The sequence below is a fragment of the Myotis myotis genome, unplaced genomic scaffold, assembly GCF_014108235.1.
Source record: "Myotis myotis isolate mMyoMyo1 unplaced genomic scaffold, mMyoMyo1.p scaffold_m19_p_1, whole genome shotgun sequence".
NCBI classification, from domain to species: domain Eukaryota; kingdom Metazoa; phylum Chordata; class Mammalia; order Chiroptera; family Vespertilionidae; genus Myotis; species Myotis myotis.
The window spans coordinates 60,226,896-60,239,908 of NW_023416313.1; the positions used below are offsets into that span (position 1 = coordinate 60,226,896).

Consider the following 13,013-nt stretch of genomic DNA (forward strand, 5'->3'; position numbering starts at 1 on the left):
TTCAGTACTGAACTCAATGGAAAATTGAACGAAATGCAGTAAACATTTACTGAGAATTCCTATGTATTGGGCACTGTGCTAAGTTTTTTTTTTTTGGGGGGGGCTATACAATATGAAGATAAATAAAAGCTGGTTGGTATACTCCAAAATTGAATATTTAGAAAAATTTAAAAAATATATATTTTTATTGATTTCAGAGAGGATGGGAGAGGGAGAGAGAGATAGAAACATCAATGGTGAGAGAAAATCATTGATTAGATGCCTCCTGCATGCCCCCTACTGGGGCTGGAGCTCAAAACCCGGGCATGTGCCTTGATCAGGAATCGAACGGTGACTCCTGGTTCATAGGTCAAGGCTCAACCGCTGAGCCACACTAGCTGTGCTAAAATTGAACATTAGGAAAGATACACCCCTAAAAACAATTCTCATACTAGACACATAGAGGAAAGTACTCTGGGAGTACAAGATGGCAAATATGCAGTGAACACTAGAGGGACATTAAGTGGCTTTTCAGAGTAAAGGTTTTTAAAAATATATACGTATCATTCTATTTCCTTCAGCTATTGAAATTTTAGGACTATAGTTTATTAAAGGTTAGTTTGCTGTGGTTAATACATCTAAAGTGACCAAATTAGGCTGGGTGCTATTTTCTAGTGCAGGGTAAAGATTTGAGTTGACTTTTAAAAGCTGAGCCTTTTTTTTTTTTTGCAAATGGTAAGAATTCCTTCTTTTTTACAGCAGCGTAGTATTCCATTTGCAGATGTACCATACTGGAGAGCATTATGCTAAGCGAAATAAGCCAGTCAGTGAAAGATAAATACCACATGATCTCATTTGTGGAATATAAAGAACAGTAAAAACTGATGAACAAAAATAGATACAGAGGCAAAGAAGCATTGAACAGGCTGTCAAACTACAGTGGGAAGGCAGGGGAGGGTTGAGGAGGGGCGGGGTAAGAGATCAACTGAAAGACTTGTATGCATGCATATAAACACAACCAATGAACACAAGACATGGGGGATGGGTTTGAGAGCATGTGCTGGGGGGTAGGGGAGGGCAGGGGGAGGTCAATGGGGAAAAAAGGAGACATATATACTACTATTTGTAATACTTTAAACAACAATAATAATAATAATAAAAGCTGAGCCTTTGGGGCAGAGGGAAGAGCCCAATTAAAGGTTCAAAGACAGGAGATTATTGAACGGGAGAGAGCCGGGAGTGGGGTGTGAATGGGGCGTGGGGTGTGATAGTCATTGGGAAACATAGTTCTAGGCCAGTGATGGCGAACCTATGACATGCGTGTCAGAGGTGACACGCGAACTCATTTTTTTGGTTGATTTATCTTTGTTAAATGGCATTTAAATATATAAAATAAATATCAAAAATATACATCTTTGTTTTACTATGGTTGCAAATATCAAAAAATTTCTCTATGTGACACGGCACCAGAGTTAAGTTTGGGTTTTTCAAAATGCTGATACACCGAGCTCAAAAGGTTCGCCATCACTGTTCTAGGCCCAAGTCTCTTATGAATAGACTTCAATGCCAGGTTCAGAAATTGAATTTCATTGCAGAAATGATTTCAAAGTTCTATACCTTGAAATGAGTGACAAATAAATGACTTTATTAACTGAAACATGGAATGAAAGTGTACAAATGTATGTTTAGAAGCATTTTTTAATATTAAGAAAACTATACTAAATTCTAAAGTTAAGAGAGATTTCCTGGCTAATTTTGATTAGCCCCCATGATAATTTTGATTTTTTACTGATTGCTACAAATATAGAAGAAAATCTGTTCTGGTTTCAGTGTTGACTCGGCAAGCTTATATAACATGATGACAAAAACGTTTATCAATTTCTTTGCAAGTTCCCACACATTTTTTGTTTATTTGTTTGTTTTGTTAATGCTCACCCAAGGATATTTTTTCCCATTGATTTTTAGAGAGAGGAAGAGAGAGGGAAAGACACAGAGACACTTCAACGTCAGAGAAACACATTGATTGGCTGCCTCCTGCACGAGCCCTGACCAGGGCCCAAGCCCGGGAGAAGCCTACAACCAAGGTACATGCCCGTGGCCGGAATCAAACCTGGGACCCTTTGGTCTGCAGGCCAATGCTCTATCCACTGAGCCAAACAAGCTAGGGCCCACATGTTTTGATTAATCATTTAAACACATGGAATAATGTGTCATCAAATTTTAGAGCCACAAGATCATGAAACCTGCCCCTTGCTTTGGATAGTTTCCCCCAGAGTAACTGCAGATACCCGCAGCCTTTTCTGCCTTTCCACTGTTTCCCTAATGGCAAGCATTTTCAAGGTGGCCAATTTGAGATGAAGCACGAGATGTGATCCTTGAAGGGAGGTTGTTTTCTCTTTTCCTCTTTGAAAAGCAAACTGGCTGTTACATGAGTCCAAGCAGAGATGCTCAGCCTCTCAGATAAAAATTTAAAAAATAACCAAGGTGACACAAGTAGATTTAGTGATTGTTCTATGATGTCTTGGTCACTTAGTCCTATATAATGAAAAAGGGTGCATACAAACCCATATTCTTTTAAGTTCCTTTTCCCTTAACTAATGATTTTCTGGGTCCACTAAGCTTTCACTGCCACCTTCAGGACTGAAATTTAGCATTAATTCCATGTGACTGATACACGCCACACGAGAGCAGAGGGAAGCAGATGAGCAAGTTCTTATCCCGGGTACCTTGCTATGATTCAGCGTTGGCCTAGATGGGAAAAAATTGTTTTTCCACACAGGGAAGCCTCATGAGAGTTACCGAAAAATAATAAGCTCCTGTCAGAACAGTATGGAGATCTTCTAAAACTGGGGTGGAAATACATTTTACCCTTTAAAGGTCAGGAGATGTTATTATGCTGCAAATTTAGCCCATGATTTATCTTTTAAAAAGGCAACATCACATGCATACAAAACTTACAAGGTCTGGGTTACAATTTAAAATGAGTATTAATTTTCAACAATATTAATAATAGCTCCTATTTTTTTAAAAAAATTATTTTTACTGATTTCAGAGAGGAAGAGGTACAGAGAGCTAGTAACATCAATGATGAGAGAGAGTCATTGATCGGCTGCCTCCTGCATGCACCCTACCGGGAACTGAGCCTGCAACCCTGGGCATGTGCCCTGACGGGGAATTGAACAGAGACCTCCTGGTTCATAGGTCGACCCTCAACCACTAAGCCATACCTGCTGGGAAATAGCTCCTATTTTTAACCTGCTATGCATAAAATATTGCACTAAGTGCTGTCTCTTATTTACTCTCCATAATAAGCCAGCAAGGAGGTACACTGTAATGATCTCAATTTTAAAATGAGGAAACTGAATTTTATTCCTTATCCACCTTGAATGCCTGGCACTGTTTTCACCGTTGATCCCCTCTCCTCTGCTGTTGATTTTTCCTTCTGCTTTTAGATGGTCCCTCTGTAGCCTTAGATCAAATTTATTTCTTTTCTGACCCTACATATGGGTTTTACCAGGAATTCTCCTCTTGGGTTCTCTCCTTTCCTGTCCTTGGAGATCTCTTTCACACGTTGTCTTATGGCGCTGTAATTCCAGGCATCACCTTGTCCTCACATTCCCGTCCTGCTCCATGTTGTAACTGCAGGCCTGATATCTGACCTAGGTACCGTGCCAGGATCCCAAACTCAGTGTCCAGCCCAGGATTCAACATCATTCTGCCAAAACGCACTTTCCCTCCTGACATCCCCACTTCTGTTCATGGCACCAATGCTCTGCCGGTTGGGTCTGACTTAAAATCCTGGGGTTGGTTTGACAGCTTTGTCTTTCTTGCCCCTATAATCATGCAGTCACCAATTCCTGTCACATCTCTGCCAGAAATATTTTCAACTTCCTTTCCAATAACTGGGACTCAAATGACAATACCTCGTACATTTATGTAGCTCTTTAAAACATAAAAAGCTCCTGCAAATACTATCTATATATATAAAACCCTAATATGTGAACGGCGGAACAACCAAACAACCGGTCGCTATGACATGCGCTGACCACCAGGGGGTGTGTGTGTGGAACATGACAGGCTTTGGCAGCAGGCAGCAGAGTGCGGAACATGGTGGAGCAGGTGAGTAGGGGCACCAGACCAAGGCGGGGCACCAGTTGCTGTCATTGGAACGAGCCTCTGGTGGTTACTGAAAATTCTTTGCTCCTGCGCACCACGGTCCCACCCACCGCTTGCACCCACTGCCAGTGCCCAGTGCCAGCCCTGATCACCCCTCAGGGATTCTCCACCTCCCTCTGCTTCTGAGGGGTGATCAGGGCTGGCAGCAACCTCTCACACCCACTGCTGGCAATGGCCCTACTTGCACCAACAGCCAGTGCCAGAGCTGCTGCTTGTACCCACTGCTGGTACCCAGCACCGTCCTGATTGCTCAGCGCTGTCAGCGGGTGCGAGCAGCAGCTACTGGCCCTGATTGTCCCTGAGGGCTTTTCCACCTCCCCCTGATCCTGAGGGGCGATCAGGGCAGCAGCAGCTGCTTGCACCCACTGATGGCGCTGGCCCCACTCACACCTGGTGTTGGCGCCTGCCCCAATCACTCCGCACCATCAGTGGGTGCGATTGGGGTGGTGCCATCAGCATGTGGGAGTGGCAGCGGTGGGAGCCGGGCTGCCGGTAGAGGGGATCAGGGGCCGAGGCGGGAGGGGCCGGGCAGGGGCACAGAGGATGGACTGAGACCTGCCCCTGTGCCCACCACAGCCACATAGCCCACAGCTCCTTTCAAAGTGCACAAGTTTGTGCACTGGGCCCCTAGTCTATATCTATAAAAGCCCAGCGACCCTTAAGATGGAATGACCAGAATGACTGGCCGGTATGATGTGCACTGACCACCAAGGGGCAGACGCTCAATGCAGGAGTTGCCCCCTGGTGGTCAGTACACTCCCATAGTGAAAGCACTGCTCAGCCAGAAGCTGGGCTCATGGCTGGCGAGCGCAGTGGCAATGGCGGGAGCCTCTCCCGCCTCTGTGGCATCACTAAAGAGCGGCAAGCCAAGTGGTAAGGAGCGGGTAGGCAGGCAGTTAGGATCAAGGGGTCCAGGATTGCGAGAGGGCACAGGCCAGGCTGAGGGACACCCCCCTGCCCCCGCCACACATACACACACACACCATGCATGAATTTTATGCATCGGGCCTCTAGTTTCTTATAATTTCCACATTAACCTCATTGATACAAAGACTGGGGCTTCAGAAACTTAGAAGCAGAATTAGGACTTGATGCCAGGGTTTCTGACTCCTGTCTTCCATATGCAATATTCCAACAACCGCCTTCTCCAAATCATGCCAGAGCTGGCACAGTGCTTTGGGCACAGTCTGTCTATTTTGCTCCAATACTGCTCATAAAATCCCTGATAGGCACTATGTCATAATCACTGCCAAACTGACATTGTTTTAAAACACAGATCTGATCACATCACTGTCAGCTCCAAATCCTTCAGTGGCTTCCTTCCTATAATGAAAATGTTCAAATTACCTAACCTGGCGCTGAAGACCTCCTACAGTTTGATTTCAACAGTTTTGGAACATTGCTTCCCACAACACTCCCAAACTCCAGCCAAAGTGCACTGTCCTCACTCAGTCGTTTCTCAAACATTTGCCTGCATTCCTCTGCTCTGCCTTTGAAAATGCCATCTGTGCTTTCTTTCTTTCATTAATTAATTCCAAACATTAATATATCAAAAGTGTGTTGGGAACTGGGCTAGATCTGGGGGAAATCAGTGAATACAGACAGAGAGGATCCATTTCTCAAAGAGCTTAGGGTCTACTGGATTCTTAACATTATGGAGAAAATGCCACACTCTGCAAAATAAGCCTTCCCCGATACTCCCTGTAGAAAGTGATAACTTCCTGCTCTCGACAACCACAGCAGGGTGAGGAACCTCTATTGTAGATGTCATCAGAACACGACTGAATTATAGTTATTGAGTCACATGTCTTATCTCTCACCCTAGGTTGTAATCTCCATTTTTGGTAGAGACTCTAAATATTACAATATTTAGTCCTCACGGTACTATGTACTGTAACTCTCATATAATAAGACCTCAATAAATAATATTGAAATAAACAATTTCTCTCAGAGTTTGTGAATATGAGATTGGGGCAAGAGAGAGCAGCATGTTCCTCTCCCCCACCCCCATTCACACACAGAAAGTGGAGGACAAAGGGAGTACATTCCCCTCTCTCTCTCTCTCTCTCTCTCTCTCTCTCTCTCTCTCTCTCTCTCTCTCACACACACACACACACACACACACACACACACACACACACACACACCCCAGATGGTTAACATAACATTATTTTAGGTAACCGAACTCTCAGCTTATATCCAGGGTCCCATGATACTTGCCTCCGTCCATTTAAAGAGAGTTTCAAGGTCAAAACTAACCCAAGATCTCTGGCCATCAGAATACAAATCTGTTCAATTTGCACATTTTTCTGTGTCAATAAACAGGGAATAGAATTAGCATCTTCTCCATATGGCCTGCTTTCCTGATCCCAGAACCAGGAGGATGCTAAATTCTGGACCATGAATGCAGGCTAGGTTGAATTTTTTTTTTTAAGAACTAAGAAAATTTATGAACAGTTATATTTACTCTTTTTGGTATACAGTTGTATGAGTTTTGACAAATGCATAGTTGTAGAACCACAATCAAGATAACAGAACAGTCCAATCACCCCCCAAGGAAATTCCCTTTGACTATTTGTTTGCAGTCATACTCTCTGCTACTCTTAACCAGTCATCTGCTTTCCACCTCTAGTTTTGCTTTTTCTGGATGGTCCTGTAAATATAAAAGTACATAGTTGTTTCAGCCTGGCTTCTTTATTTAGTATCATGTATATGAGAGTCATCTGTGTTTTTGTATGTATCAATAGTATATTCCTTTTTCTAACTGGGTAGTATTTCATGCATAAATGTGCCATTATTTATTCATTTCCTATTTGAGGAACATCTGGAGTATGTCCTGTTTTTGGCATTTATGATTGAAAGCTGCTATACATAGGTTTTTGTGTTACCATAGGTTTCTATTTTATTCAGGCAAACAGAAGTGGAATTGCCAGGATACATGGTAAGTGAATTTTTAACTTTATAAGAAACTACCAAAAATATTTTCCATAATGGCTATTCCATTTTATATCCCCACTAAGAACATATGAGAGCTCCAGTTGCTTCACATCCTTGCCAACACTTGGTATTGTCAGTTTTTTTAAAACTTTTTTTTTTTTTTTTTTGGTCTTTGACATTCTAGATATGCAGTGTGGGATAGAATTTTGAAACTTTATTGTTTTAGAACCATAGTATTTCCATTTCCATATTAAGCCCACTCAACACTTCCTCCTCCTGTTTTTTTTTTTCCACTTGGATCCTTGTATTATCTTTCCCACTAGATTACAGTCATTCGTGTATAAGGAAAAGAAATCTTTGCCATCTTTGTATGTATATGATGCATTGCTATCCCACTCCAGTGCAGGAATTTGTAACAGGCAAATACATGCTACTGGAATAAATGCTTCTGCACTTGACACGAATGCATCCAAAATGTAATAGAGCATTGCCTAGTTGTATCAATTGTTGTATATCAAAGGAATTTTAATAAAACTATGTACTTTCCTCATTTTCAGGGATATTTCCATTTTTATTTGCCTTTGTGGCTATTTATCTAAGTTGTAGATTTTGCTATTCTTGCTTTACCAAGGAGTAAATTATAAAAATATGGTTTGGATGTTGAAAAATTTGAGTACCAGATTTCTTGTGCTTATATGAAAGATAATATTTTTTCTTATTAGTACTTAAGTAAGAGATTATAACTTATTTATTTTACAAATTAAAATACTAACTTGTATTTTTTTATTGAGCTATAATTAACATATAGTATTTATTAGTTTGAGGTATACAGCATAATGATTCATTTGATAGTTATGATATACTGCAAAATGATCTCAACAGTAAGTCCAATTAACATCTGTAACCACACAGAGTTACACATTATTTTTATATCATGAGGACTTTTAAGATCTACTTTCTTAGCAACTTTCAAATATGCAATAGAATATTATTAACTATAGCCACCATGCTGTACATTACACTTCCAGGACTTATTTTATATTTGGAAGTTTATATAAACCCTCTTCTCCCATTTTGCACCCCAAACATTCTGGTAATCACCAATCTGGTTCCCTATATCTATGAGCTCTTTCTTTCTTTCTTTCTTTCTTTCTTTCTTTCTTTCTTTCTTTCTTTCTTTTATTTTTTTTACATTCCACATATAAGTGAGATCATGCAATGTTGTCTTTCTTTATCTGACTTATTTCTCTCAGCACAATGCCCTCAAGGTCTATTCCTGTTGTCACAAATGGCAAGACTTTCTTCTTTTTTGTGGCTGAATAATATTCCAATATATAGACCACATTTTATTTATTAATTCATACATTGATAGATAGTTAGGATGCTTCCATGTCTTGGCTATTGTAAATCATGCTGTAGTAAATATGGGAATGCAGGTATCTTTTTGCGTTAGTATTTTTGTGTCCTTCAGATTAATGCCCAGAAATAGACTTATTGAATCATCTAGTAGTTCTATTAAATTTTTTTTTAAGAACCTCCATATTATTTCCATAGTAGATGCACCAATTTATATTTACAACAATCAGGGTACCCATTCACATCCTTGTCAACACTTGTTAGCTCTCATCCTATCTAATAAAAGAGAAACATGGTAATTAGCGTACGACCGCTACCCTTCCCATTGGCTAATCAGGGCGATATGCAAATTAACTGCCAGCCAAGATGGCGGCCGGCAGCCAGGCAGCTTAAAGCAAACATGAGGCTTGCTTGCTTCAGTGACGGAGGACTCCAACGTTCCCTGCCTACCTTGCCGGCCTCTGAGCTGCAACTCTAAGCAACTATGTTACAAATATAGAAGCTAAACAAAACCCCAGAAACCCACTTTAGTCGGCCAGGCTTCAGCCAGCAGGATTGCAACATTGTTCCAAATACAGAAGGTAAACAAAGGCCAGAAACCTGCTTTCAGCAGCGGAGGCCTCAGAGCTAGAGCCAGAGCTAAAGCTGGCACAGAATTAAAAAAAAAAAAAGAAAAAAAGGAGTGGTTGGGAGCTTCAGTCACCCGCCAGCCTGAAAACAGCCCTCAGCCCCTCACCCAGACTGGCCAGGCACCCCAGTGGGGACCCCCACCCTGAAGGGTGTGTGACCAGCTGCAAACAGCCATCATCCCCTCAACCAGGCTGGCCAGGCACCCCAGTGGGGACCCCCACCATGATCCAGGACACCCTTCAGGGCAAACCAGCCGGCCCCCACCCGTGCACCAGGCCTCTATATAGTAAAAGGGTAATATGCCTCCCAGCACCGGGATCAGCAAGACAGGGGGCAGCGCCCAAACCCCCTGATCGCCCTGCGGCTCTGTGTGTGACAGGGGGTGGGGCCACAACCTCCCTATCCGCCCTGCTCTGTTCGTGACAGGGGAAGGCGCCCCAACCCCCTGATCAGCCCTGCTCTGTGCCTGATAGGGGGGAGCTCCCCAACCCCCTGATTGCCCTGCGGCTCTGTGTGTGACAGGCTGCGGTGCCCCAACCGCCTGATCGGCCCTGTTCTGTGTGTGACAGGGTGTGGCGCCCCAACCGCCCCCCCCCCCCCAATGGGCCCTGCTCTGTGTGTGACGGGGTAGAGCCATAACCTCCCCATCGGCCCTGCCCTGAGTGTGACAGGGTGCGGCACCCCAACCCCCTGATCTGCCCTGCTCTGTGTGTGACAGGGGGCGGTGCCCCAATTCCCCTATCAGCCCTACTCTGTGAGTGACAGGGGGGAGCTCCCCAACCCCCTGATCGGCCCTGCTCTGTGCGTGACAGGGGGGAGCTCCCCAACCCCCTGATTGACCCTGCTCTGTGCGTGACAGGGGGCAGCGCCCCAACCCCGATTGGCCCTGCTCTGTGCGTGACAGGGGGTAGCGCCGCAACCTGCCCATCGACCCTGCCATGAGTATGACAGGGGGTGGTGCCCCAACCCCCCAATCGGCCCTACCCTGAGTGTGACTGAGGGTGGCATCGCAACCTCCCAATCCGCCCTGCTCTGTGCATGACAGGGGCGGCGCCCCAACTCCCCAATCAGCCCTGCTCTGAGCCCGACCAGGGGCTGCACCTAGGGATTGGGCCTGCCCTCTGCCACCCAGGAGCAGGCCTAAGCCAGCAGGTCGTTATCTCCTGAGGGGTCCCAGACTGCGAGAGGGCACAGGCCAGGCTGAGGGACCCCCCCCCCCCCCCCCCTTCCCTTCGAGTGCACAAATTTTTGTGCACCGGGCCTCTAGTTTTTTTATAATAGCCATTCTAATAGGCATGAAATGACATCTCATTGTGATTTTGATTTGCATTTCTCTTATGACTAGTGCAATTGAACACATTTTCATGTACCTTCTGGCCACCTGAATGTCTTCTTTGGAAAAATATCTATTCAGTTCTTCTGACCAGTTTTAAAATTGAATTGTTTGTTTTTTGCCACTCACCTGCATTTCAATAGGCTATTTACGTAGGAGACAAAAAGTTGGAATTACAGAGGGACCCTCCTGTAAACATCATTTATCAAGTAAGCTGGGACAAAAAAAAGAGGTTGAGAGTCACTGATAAAGACTCAGAGAATAAATGAAAGGAGTTTTAGACTTCCCAGCCATTCTAGGACTTATGGTTACAACAGCTGGTTGAATGCTTCCACCCCTGGAAGCTCATCAATTCATACAGGACCACCGCATACATCCTTATAAGCAAGAGTCTCAAAACAAAATAAATAAACAAAAGAAACATGGGAAGGTAGCTGCTTTCTAACTGAGCTTTTGCTTTTCTCTAACATTGTATGAACCTTCAGTAGCACCTACAGAAATCTAAAAATGGAGTTTGGAATCTATTTTGGCAGAAAATATGTTCATCGTTACATCACCAATCCCGGTGCTGAGTTAATCTCTTTAATTTTTATATCGAAAGATGATATATATTTTGAAGAGATGAGCTCAGTGGCTTAAATGACATGAATCTTGGAACTTTCAAAAATAGATATTCCTTCTGAAATTTTAGTTCTTAAATGGAAGTGAACCGACAACTTAAAGTTGTGTACAGGAGAAAATCTGTTTAAATCTATAGAAGAAAACGTCTTAAACATAACCAATAGGCAGACTGGATTCTGAGTCCTGTGGCAGAAAGGAATCTTGCAGAATTCTAAAACAAGGGACTTTCTGACCTTAGACATTTCTCTTTCTATTGGCTAGTTTCTGCGGTGATTTTGTGCTAGGTGTCAATTTAGCTTGGGGGGGGGGGGGAACCCATTCCCAGAATTCCCTTCTTTAGATGGTTCTTCATTAGAGTTTGCCATCAGGGAAATTTGTGTGAGTTGTGGAAGACATGGGAAGGAGCCGCGTTACTAGGCTCAGAGGAGTGGTGTGGTGCAACAGGTGCTGTGTGCTGATCTCCCAGCTCACCTTGGTGATGTCAGATGGCAGTCAGGCTATGGTCCTTTGCCTCCCACCAGGTCCTCATCTCCAGCTTCTGGTCGGTGCATGAATAGTGTTCCAGTGAATAGTGCCAGCTCCTTCTACGGTTCTCCCAGGTCACTGGGATTGGAAGAGGTAGAAGTCCAGCACAGGCTCTGGTTTGTCTTGCAGGTTCCGGTTAGTTCCTGCTCAGCTCCATTTCACATTCAGCTTTTCTTCCCAATTGCCAGCTCTGCTAACCTACAATGATTTCAGGCCCAACATCAGATACAAAAGCAACTGCTTTCCATCGACTTCTTTAAGAGCTCCTACAATTGTGAGAGGTTTAAAGCTTATAGTAAATAATCATAATGGTTCTGTTTTCCAAACTGATGTGGCTTACAGTAAGTCTTTTGCATTCAGAATATGTACTTGGTTATAAATATTTTTTGTGTGCATGGCTTCCTTTTTGAAAAAATTATGATAGTCTCAAATGCAACAGTACTGATTTATTAAGCCTAAGTGTGTCATTTTATTTAACCTTGTTTTTGAGAAAGGGATTTGGAATATGCTCTTTTGCCCAATTCTCATAACTAGTGGGCTGGGAAATTAGGAGTCTGCTCCATAATTAGAGAAAAACTAACAAACTAATTTGAATTTTGGTGCAATTACTAGAGCTCAAAACCCCCTGAGCTAACTAGCTGTTTTTTCAAAATATGTTTGAACGTGACACTTAGAAAGTTCTATCTACTCATGGAAAAACATGGACATTGAAAATTTGAAAACAACTTCAGTTAATAAGTTTTTATCATAATGTATGTGCATTGAAAATAGATAAATACTGGCATGAGTGCTTACACCTCTTTAAGACTTCTTAATATAAAGATTTTATGGTCTTTAAAATCAAGCATGTATCTTTTCATCTTTACGTCTTCCCATAGTGGCACACAGGTAAGTCCTCATTAAACATCAATTGAACTAAGTAAAGAACACATTTCAGCTTCCTGTTTTTTACAATAGAGAAAAGAGCAGCAGTGTGTGAGCAAACAACCACAACCAACTGCATCCTCTGATGCTTTTCTCACTATTGTATGGAAACTCCAGCAGGAAACCACAGCTATATCCTTTTTACTGCGATAGAAAATTCTTAAGAATTACTGGCAAGCACAAAACAGCCCTATTAACATTGTATAGATGATTGTGACAATGCCTACTCACCACACTCAGTTGCTTTACAAAATTTTTGCAGTTTCTAAAGGACAAATACCCAAGAAAAAATATTGATAATAATAGTTATACTTAAACTACGTGTGGGCAGTAAATTACATTAAAAAACAATAAAGGCCATTGAAATTTAATGCCTCCCTCAATGTAATTGATTTTTAAAAACCAGTAAGTGTTAAAATTCCCCATTTGACTCAGACCTGTTAAAACTTCTAATGGACCCACAGAGGCATTACCCTCTTCTCAAAAATAATGACAGTGCCAATTTCCGCCCTTTTGTATTCAAAATGGCCCA

At 42.8% G+C, this 13,013-nt stretch overlaps 1 protein-coding gene across 1 annotated transcript in view; it reads right to left on the minus strand.

Annotated features, from left to right (window-relative positions):
• Positions 1-13,013, minus strand: part of GPRIN3 (GPRIN family member 3) — an 81,203-nt gene that overhangs the window by 50,804 nt on the left and 17,386 nt on the right. Inside the window, exon 2 of the mRNA XM_036339624.1 lies at positions 11,504-11,755. The gene's annotated coding sequence lies outside the window, so the exon portion shown is untranslated. The remainder of the gene's footprint in view (positions 1-11,503; positions 11,756-13,013) is intronic.